At 45.4% G+C, this 10,891-nt stretch overlaps 1 non-coding gene across 1 annotated transcript; it reads left to right on the forward strand.

Annotated features, from left to right (window-relative positions):
• Window positions 1-6,573: 6,573 nt before the first annotated feature.
• Window positions 6,574-6,680, forward strand: LOC120677143. Its single transcript, XR_005676206.1, has one exon. It is a non-coding gene; the product is annotated as a small nucleolar RNA R71 (small nucleolar RNA).
• Window positions 6,681-10,891: the final 4,211 nt, after the last annotated feature.

The raw sequence follows: 10,891 nt of genomic DNA on the forward strand, positions 1-10,891 counted from the left end.
TTTTCCTCTTGGACACTCTGCTGCTCAGTTCTTGCTGACACGAGGGAGTTCGCTCAGCGCTACCAGGACTACGAGGACTTCTAGGCGTTCGTCTCCCAGTCGACGTCCCTGTGGCGCCCTACTCAGCTTCGGAGAGTTTTTATCGTATTTGTACTTCGCTTCCGCTGTATCAGACATTTTCGTCATTAATGTAATAAATAACATTCGTATTCGCTTTATTATATCTTTTTACGTGATATGTGCTGTGATATACTGTTCATTCTGTTGTATATACGTGTGACTTGATCCTGGCACGTATATGATTGCTCGGTTTATGTCCTTTTATAAACCGGGTGTTACAGAATGATCTGCACTGGAGAACATCCAGTCCCGTTTCATCTTTGCATGAACTCCTACACAGTACCCGAATGTTGGGGAGTACGCTAGCCGAGAAGCAGCATCCCAGCGGACCGACAGGGCTGTCACCACCTGCGGTCTACCCCAGTCACACCATGGAGCACCGTCATATTAGAAAGATCCCGCATACCCGGGCACCATGCCCGCATATGAGGTCACTACCCTAGCACCCCCAGGTCCCCCACCCTTCAGATGGACAGGTAAGATGCTAAGGCAAGCCCGAAAGCACAACGAACCAATATTCTTACCCAAATCATCTGGTCTAAGCAAGCAACTAGTATAACTTGAATAAGCACAGATCAAGGCTAAGCAAGCTACGAACATAGCAAGATAACCAAGAATGAACTCAATATGAATAGCATAAAGAAAGTCGGAATACAAAGCCATACCCGAGGCCGAGGATTGCTTGCCGACCCCAAGGACGACTGGATTCGCTAAGGAGATGAAGTCTAGCCTAGCTCCACTACCCTAAGGAGTACAAGTCACAAGAGAGTGTAGAGAGAGAGGCCTTCAAGTGGTGTGTGTGTGAGAGAGAGAGAGAGAGAGAGTGGTGGGAGGCCCCTTATATAGTGCTTGAGGTCGGTTCCCGCCAAATCTATACATGGAAACATGCCTAACCGACCTCTAGAGGATAAGATCAAGCTTCCCGCCAAAACTCAGCCTCATTGGCTGACAGGTGGGGTCGGCCGACCCCCCTTGGCGCCATTTGCCACCGACCTTCTCTGGTACACTGCCTGGTAGGTTCTGATGTCAGATGGTTGGAGCCGGGGCATGGTTGGTCGGTTTGGTCTAGTTTGTGGGCCTCCTTTGCTCATGTTACGTAGGACACGATCGTTTGTGACTTCTGTCTGTGTATTTGTCGTGTTTTCGTCTTATTCCGAACTTGTGATCCTGAAATCATAAATTCTCGAAAACAACTGTGGAGCTAGGTTAGTGATACAAATATGCGAGTAAGAGTATAGTTTTCCTTTTTTTAATGAGTATAGTTGACGGTCATATTTCGTACTTAACGACCGTCAACAACACCCCCAAGCTAGCCTTTTGCTCGTCCATGAGCAAAACAAGGCGCTCATTGTTGATCAGGAATTGCTACAATGTTGAATTTCCAACTCATACTTAGGCACAACTGAATGCTTCTTATCTTGATTTTGAATAAGTTGGCCTTTTGTTCTTACCTCTTACCTTACTCCTGTGGAGCTTATAGCTTCACCTCATCTTTGGCGGTTGAGAGTCAGAACGGTATCGTAGAGTGCTCATATTTCTTTCTCTTTAGTTCAACCATGAATCCGGAGGTTTTGTAAGGTTTTTTTTTCAAAAGAAATTTATAAAGTTCTTCGGATGATCTCTCGGATCGCTCAATGTGTATGATTCCTTACCAAGGCTTTTTATTGTGCCTTACTTCCTCAACCTGTCTCTAATGGCTATTTTTGTGGAGCTGTAGGTATGGAGGATTTGAAGGCATACCCGCTTCTCATATTTCGCTAAGTCAAAGACCGGATCCAAAGGAGAAACAAGTCATAAATCTTGATCAAGATGTGCAAGTGTGTGGATTTTTTTTGGTGGATGGTGTATGAACTCCTTTGTATGCACCATCTCTCTCTTTTTCTTTCATTTTGGATAAGGGGCTATCTTTTGTCTTTCTTTCTTTTTTGACATGCCGAAGCATGTGGCATACCTTTTTTGGGTATGCATCTTTTATTTCTCTTTTTTTTTACATGCCAAAGCATGTGGCATACCTTCTTTGGGTATGCATCTTTTATTTTTTTTTCTTTTTGCATAGCCCGATATCCTTGACATACTTTTGAGAGAGAGTGATGTTATACATGGACATGGAGTTTTATTTTGTGGATGGATATTTGCTTACTTCTAGTGTAGAAGCATAGCATGTGGTGGAATGTGTACGTGATCTTGATCATGGTAGTATGAAATAAATCTCACTAAGGGTCACATCAATTTGACAAAACTCAATGAGATAGCAAGTTGCATATGTGAAAGGTTTTGCAATGAAAAACAACATATGTCTTTGGATAGGAATTTCATATCATTGAGGAACCTTATTATATTTTTGTGTTTTTTTAAAAAATTAAATACTCCGGATGTCAAGTATCACATAAGAGAGGATCATAGCAACTCTACTTAACCATATCATAGCTCTCAACAACTTAGATTTGGATCATGCTTTCCGCTACCCACAAGTTTCAAGTTTAAGGTTTGAACATTTTTAGCCACCAAACTCAAAACTAGGTAGAGCATATAGTTGTAACTAAGCATATGAAGGAAATTAACAGAGCAACTATTCATCATCTCAACAAGAAAAACTTACACCATGCTTACTACACATATTAAAAGATATTTTTGGTGTTTTCTAGGTTTTGCAAATTTTTATTTGTTTTTAGTTATACAAATTTTTATGGATTTTCTGATTTTACAAATTTTTATGGGTTTCATGCAAGGTTATGAAAGCAGTAAAGAGAAATGATACAAGTTACCTCTCGTGGGGGTCCTCCCCCAAGTTAGCTTCAGGTTTACTACGGCTGATCGGGGTTGAAACCCGTCCAGCGGCAGTATGACCTCCACTCCTCCTGTCTCTGTAACTGCAACTGCTCCATGTTGTGGATTCTTTCACCAGTGTGACGCTGCCATGCTTGGGTATTGTCGATGTGTTGGTTCAGCGTCTCTTGTATGTTGTCACCCTGCACCCGCAACTCACCTAGCTGCTGGGTGATGACACCGAAACCTCGGGACGAAGATGTCCGTCTGATGAGGTTCGGGGCTCCACAGGAGCCGGAACTGGTGGACCGGCGGCCTGATGCTTGCCGTGTCCACTCCTCAGTGCTGGCACTGTGCCACGACGAACCACCGGCCTCATGCTGATATGAGTGATGTGGCTACTGAGGTGGTTGTTGTCGGCTCTGCCTCCCTTCTGGTGCTGCTTCTTGTCATCCTGCCAGGCAAACCAGAAGATCTATGCCTACGATCCCCTTCTTGTGGAACGAGAGGGATGGTTAGTGAATGGAAATTATACAAATGGAACTCTGTATTGGGCAGCGGAATCTCATTTCTATAGCCCAAGTAAAAGAAAATCAAAGAGTCATTCGGGCCTTTCTTGAGTGTGTGACCTTGGATCAAATAAGCCTCGTTGATATACGCATAGTCGCCCTCAATGAAAGGAATAGAATTCCCCTCTAAGGCACTGATACGTGTAGCGATACGAGTAATCAAAGAAGTGCACTCAATAGGACCCGTCATCTTGAAGTTCAAAAGCCATTGCTTAACCAAAGCTTGTGTGGGGGAGATTTTGATTTTGTTGACCATGGCATAAAGAATGAGCAACTCATCGTTGCGCACGGGTCGGACATCATCTCTTGGAAAGAGAGTGATGGTCACTTGTGCATCAATTGAAGAGTTGGATTATGAATATCGCCGCACCGAGGTGCGAACTTGCCATGGACAACTTGACCCGAAATCCGGCCCCAAAATTCATGACGATTAAAACCTCGGTAAGCTTGGTCGATTGAAATCAGCCAGCATTTGTTGAAATCGAGGTGGCCGGCAAAAGTTTTCCAAGAAAGCAAATATTCTTTCCCGAAAAGTCAAAAATAAACCCCATTTTCCACCTCCCGAAGAGTGCAAAGAAATTGGATGGTGAGGAGTCGAGAACCATACTCCTCAACGGGGACGAAGTTATCCCATCCAATTTCATGCCAAACGTTAGAGAAGTCTTTGTACATACCTATTTTGATGAGGAGGTCCGGATCAAATGCTCGGGTGTGGACGAAGCTTCGGTTCTTGAGGATGGCGTAGCCTTGTCGTTCACAATCATCTCGCAAGTCGAGGTGCGGTGCATCTTCCGCGTCAATCTCTATGACCTCGGCTTGCAGTTCGGCTTGCATCTCTTCGTATTGTTCTTCTTCTTCGTAGTCCATTGTGCTTGGTGTAGGCGTAGGTTCGGGTGTGTACGAGCTTGAGCCACCCCGAGAATGGGATGAACTTTCACCCGTCATCTTCTTGAATGCGCCGGAGACCTTCCGCCCTATGCCTTTCATGATGGAACAAAAACACATGCAACTCGAAACGGGTTACGTTAGTGAAACCGAATTGAATGTTCTTACCTGTGAGTTGCTCCTTCTATTCTTGTAGCAAAGAAATGAGAGAGAGAGGTCTCTTGAAATCAAATCTTGAGCAAAAATCCAATGAAAACCCGAGAGCAAAGTTTGAGAGAGTTTGAGAGGGAGTGAGTGAATGAGAGTTGAGTGTGATAGCTCAAAACTCACTCCTCGGCCTCTATTTAAAGGGAGAATGGCCGGGCACCATTGGGAGAGGCCAGGCTCAACGGCTAGTGATCGTTGGAAAAGGCTAGGTCCACTAGCCGTTGGCAGGGGGCCGGCCGACCCTAGGGTTCGGCCAAACCCTAGGTGGGCCCACTACACTTCTAACGATCAAAAACTTTTTAAACTTTGGTGCCGACCAAACTTTGCTTTGAAATGATGTTCAAATTTATTTTTCAAGAGATTTTCATGCTCGGAAATGTTTTTGGATTTTTGTGAAAAACAGAAAAGGTGCTAAAAAAGTTTCTAGCATGCAAAGGTGTTTTGAGAATTCAAATTTGCAGTGGGAAAAATTAAAAAAATAGAGAAAAGCAAAATGGTGGAGAGTGAATATGAGATACGTACCGATTTACCTTCGGCAAGGGCTCGTTGTTTCGAGTCTGACGAGCAGGACCTTTCTCCTGCTGTGATTACCACTGATCGGCTCGTCCTAGAGAATTGGACGAGGACAAGCTTGCAACCTTACGCCACACCTTTTCCGAGCGTCTTCTTTTTGATGTGTGGTCGTAGGTTCTTCTGACTGAGGTTCTGGTGCACCCCAGAGTGGACTTCCGTCGTGAGCCTACTGGATCACGAACTTCTGCTCCTTCCTGTGGAGGAATTTAAAGAATATGTTGTCGACCCCGATGCGGAACTAGACTTCTCCAGATCCGACATCGATCCTAGCCTTCACACTATTCAGGAAGGGTCGTCCGAGAATAAGGTCTAGACCCAGACCCCCCTCCATGTTGAGGACGACGAAGTCGGCGAGGACGAAGCAGTTCCTGATTCGTACATAGATGTTCTCGACTATCCCTTCGGTTGTCGGATTGTGGAATCTGCAAGCTGTACGAACATACGGTTCTGCGAAAGAGCATGATACTATAATTCCTCAAATATTACCTTGGGCATGATGTTTATGCTTGACCCAAGGTCGCAGAGGGCCCTTGTAAAGGATTGATTGAAGATGGAACAGGTGATCATGGGCACCCCTGGATCTCCATGTAGTTTCGCTGTCAGCCCGCCCCACACATTCATCCTTGGGTGCGTGGTTCTTCCTGCATGGTTAGTGCGAGAAGTCTCCCAGGGAAGGTTGCCCCACCCGGTAGACACCATATTTGCAGTTTCAACGGGAGATTCGGGTTGCCCCGGGATCTTCCCGTTCTCAGAGACAGGAACAGCAGCAGCGATTTGAGCCAGTTGTGTTTCTATCATTTTGTTGAAACTTAATTGGTTTTTATGAGTAGAAGAAAGAGTTTCAACTTTTGTATTTATGCTTTCTAAAATTTTATCATTGGCAGCAAGCTTTCCGTTTGATGATTCGTTGATTTTAGCTTGGCCAAAGACTAAGTCTCTCAAGGAGGGTTGGTTCGAATTGAAATTCGAATTGAAATTTGAGTTAAAACTATTACCTCCTCCTTGGAATGGTGGGCGTGCTTGACCCCACCCCTGGCCTCCTTGTGGACGGAACCCAATGTTGTTGTTTTTGATGTAGGCTGCGTCTTCACAGGTCTCGGGGCAGTCATTCCCCGAGTGTCCACCGTCACCACAAACCTAACACGTAAAGCACGAGTTCATGGCTTGAACAGGAACAGGCATTTGTTACCGGTTCCCTTCATCAAGCTTCTTCATTAGGAGGTCCAGCTTGGCGGCGAGCATGTCCGTCTCCTTGACGGTATGCATTCCGCCTTTGGTTCTGGGCTGGGAACGCTCCTCGTTCCAGCCCTGGTTGGAGACCATCTTTTCGATCAAGGCCGTAGCCTTGGCAATTGTGAGGTCGAGATAGGCTCCTCCAGCAGCAGCATCAAGGTGGGCTCTGGATGTAGTCGTTAGCCCGTTGTAGAAGCTTTGGAGCATGAGCCACTCGTCCATCCCATGATGAGGACATGCGAGTATGTATTCTTGCAGTCTCTCCCAAACTTCTGGGATGGATTCCATCCCTGTCTGCTAGAAACTTGAAATTCTTCCACGTAGGGCATTTGTTGTGCCCAACGGGAAGAATTTAGCAAGGAACGTCGTGGAACATTTGTCCCACGTGCTGATGGCTTTCTTGTTCTGATAAAACCACTGTTTCGCTTTCCCCAGGAGGGAGAAAGGAAATAGGCGGAGCCTGATGGCGTCAGCTGTAACATAACGTCCCGTATGGTTACGGTCTTGCAGAGCTCCAGAAAGTTCTGGAGATGGCCGTTGGCGTCCTCATATGGCTTGCCACAGAATGGGCTAGCCTGCACTATGTTTATGAGGCTGGACTTCAGCTCAAAGTTCACGTCCCAAACATCAACGTTGGGTCCAGTTGCCACATTGGCAGCTGCGGGGACGGAGAAGTCGCGATGAGTCTTCTCAGCCATGAGTTCAGTGATTGATGGTGCTTGGGAAGCTGGTTCGCTTGTCGACTGCAAGATCGGAGGAGGAACGACGCGAGGTCGGACCCTTCTCATGAGCTTCTCAGGATTTTCAACAAAATTTGTCGGCAAGGAGAAACCAGACATACACTACCCTATTTTCATCCAATCAGTAGAAAACAAAAAGATAAACACATTAGCATGTATAAGCAGTAGCTACCTCTTACTTATATTGTCATGTTTATGTACTTAGTAAATAACTTTACACCTAGTGCCATCCCCGGCAATGGCGCCAGAAATGCTTGTTGGGATTTCTTAGCGTCATCACTAGGAGTGGTTAGTTCCTAGCAACGGCGCCACGAAAATGCCGTGTGGTATGTCTTAACGTTTATAGAAGGATCCACAAGCGCACGGATATACCATTGTAGCATTTCACCCGGAAGTATTCAGAGTATCGTTATTTATATTTTCCCAAGGGATGGCTAGGTTGTGTAAAGTGTATTTACTTAGTTGCATAACCATGACACGTATGAAGTAAGATGAAGACCACTGACTATATAGGGGTAAGTGATATATAAAGGATAATCAGGGGTAATGTGACACACACAGAACAACCAATTCTCATGAATAAAGAATAAACAAGCAATCCTAAGGTTAGTGGGAGCATAGGCACAGATTTCTAGTATACTATTCATGTTAGCAGATAAGTTATGTTAGCCACATTGCTTAGAACTGCAGGTGCCGGGAAATTAGGGATATTGGGGAGAATGACCCGCACTGGAGAACATCCAGTCCCGTTTCAGCTTTGCATGAACTCCTACACAGTACCCGAACATTGGGGAGTACGCTGACCGAGAAGCAGCTTCCCGGCGGACCGACAGCGATGTCACCACCTGCGGTCTACCCCAGTCACACCGTGGAGCACCATCATATCCGAAGGATCCCACATACCCGGGCACCATGCCCGCATATGAGGTCACTACCCTAGCACCCCCAGATCCCCCACTCTTCGGATGGACAGGTAAGATGCTAAGGCAAGCCCGAAAGCACAACGAACCGATATCCTTACCCAGATCATCTGGTCTAAGCAAGCAACTAGTATAACTTGAATAAGCATAGATCAAGGCTAAGCAAGCTATGAACATAGCCAGATAACCAAGAACGAACTCAATATGAATACCATAAAGAAAGTTGGAATACAAAGCCATACCAGAGGCCGAGGATTGCTCGCCGACCCCAAGGACAACTGGATTCACTAAGGAGATGAAGTACTAGCCTAGCTCCACTACCCTAAGGAGTACAAGTCACAAGAGAGTGTAGAGAGAGAGGCCTTCAAGTGGTGTGTGTGTGAGAGAGTGGTGGGAGGCCCCTTATATAGTGCTTGAGGTCGGTTCCCACCAAATCTATACATGGAAACATGCCTAACCGAGTCGGCCAACCCCCTCTTGGCGCCATTTGCCACCGACCTTCTCTGGTACTCTGCCTGGTGGGTCCTGATGTCAGATGGTCCGTACAGGGGCTTGGTTGGTTAGTTTCGTCTGGTTTGTGGGCCTCCTTTGCTCATGTTACGCAGGATACGATCATCTGTGACTTCTGTCTGTATATTAGTTGTGTTTTCGTCTTATTCCGGACTTGTGCTCCTGAAATCATAAATTCTCGAAAACAACTACGGAGCTAGGTTAGTGACACAAATATACGAGTAAGACGTATAGTTTTCCTTCTTTAATGAGTATAGTTAACGGTCATATTTCGCACTTAATGACCAACAACACTCCTCGATGCCCCCGCGACACCAGTCGCCGCGCCACCGCCGCCACCAATCTTCGCTGCCGCCGCCTCGAGGCCGCCGCCCCGTCGTCCGCGTGCCGACGTCTCCGTCCCAGCCGCCTTCGACGACGACCCCGCCACGCCGATCACCGGTGCGCCGCCGCCCTTCCCCGCGTAGCCTTGCCTTCGCCGCCCCCAGCCTGCACTGCGCGCCACCACGCCGCCGTCTCTACCAACACGCCGCCACCCTCTCCGCTGCGCACCGCCCCCCCCCCCCCCGGCCGTGTATGTGTGGCCATCGGCCAACATTTTTTTCCTTTTAACATTTTTTGTTTAAGAAATTCTGTTTTATATTAACTAGAATTCAATTTTGCATATAGATAATTTTAGAATTATATAGATATTTTTATAATTATGGATATAGTGTTTTCTTTATTATATATTAAGTAGAATTGATTTATAGAGATATTATTAGAATTCAATTATGGATATAGTGTTTTCTTTATTATATATTAACTGGAATTGATTTATAGAGATATTATTAGAATTCAATTTGGATATAGTGTTTTCTTTATTATATATTAAGTACAATTGATTTATAGAGATATTATTAGAATTAAATTATAGATTAGTTATTTTATTTAGCCACATTTAATATTTCATGCATGCGATCAAAGATTCGATGTGATGGGGAATCTTGTAAAATTTTGGAATTTTGGATATAAAGAGATATAGTGATCTATTATCATGTATTCATTATTTAATTATGTCATTCAAAGACTTTAATTACATGTATTCTTCATTCTTCATTCAAAGGTGTCATTTAAATAACTTCTCGAGCTCGCAAACTCGCGCAAACACGCAAACACACGCTCACTCGCTAACTCTCGCTCGATCTCTCGCTCACCTACTCACCGACGCTCTCTCTCCTTCTTACCGACGCTCGATCTCTCACTCACTCACTCACCGATGCTCTCTCCTTCTCAACGACGCTCGGTATCTCGCTCACACACACACTCACTGATACTAGTACACACTCACTCACTAACACTCACACCCACACCCACACACTTACACTCACACACTCTAACACACACACACTCCCTCTCTCTCACACAAACACACCCTCACACACTCACTCACACTCACTCTCTCAAACACACACACTCCTTCACACACACACACTCCAACTCACTCACACACACACACATTCATTTAAAGAATTGAATTCTCGTGCTTCAGTTCTGGATGGTCACAGACTCTAAATATTTTTACGGTTTCAGTTAAGGATGGACCCCTTCGGTGATGACGAGGCCGACAGGCAATACATATTGGACACAATAAACGAAGATACGAGGGCCAACACCACCCAACCAATCGGTGAAGAAGATGCTCAGACAGCTGATTCCTTCCTGAATATGTCTGGAGATACCGATGAAGAAGATGATGACTTTGCACCGCCGCCCAATCATCAGCAGCACGTTCTAGTACGTATCTTAATTATATATGCATGGTGACTTCGGTAGATTAGTTTTGCGATTAACATATCTTTTATGTAATTTAGTTGACCTCCGCATCGACTTCATTGAGCCAATCAAAAGGGAGAAGGGGGTCAACCAAGAAAATGGAGGGAAGACAGGTCGTCACAGAAGTGGACACAGAGGGCTGTCCAAGTGCTCCAGAGGCTGCTAGCACAAAATTTGTCAACCAATGTGGGGTTATTATTCGGGCAAGAATTCCGATCACCACAAGACTATGGAAATCGAGCAAACCAGAAGAACAACAACACGCCGTGCCTCCACATCAGAAGGAAATGTTCTGGACAGAACTCAAGGATATGTTCACTCTTCCTGAAGGAGTTGACCAAGAACTTGTGAAGAAATGTGGGTTGAAAAAGATGGCCCTTGCCTTTGCATCTTTCAAGAAGAAGTTGTACAACAATTACATCAAGAAGGATAAGGAGCCGAACTGGGACGATCTTCCTCAGGTTAAACCATACTGGGAGGAGTTCAAACAATACAAACTATCAGAGGAAGCCCAAAGAAAATCCGAACAGGCCAAGACGAATGCAACAAATAA

The sequence above is a fragment of the Panicum virgatum genome, chromosome 5N, assembly GCF_016808335.1.
Source record: "Panicum virgatum strain AP13 chromosome 5N, P.virgatum_v5, whole genome shotgun sequence".
Classification (NCBI taxonomy): Eukaryota; Viridiplantae; Streptophyta; class Magnoliopsida; order Poales; family Poaceae; genus Panicum; species Panicum virgatum.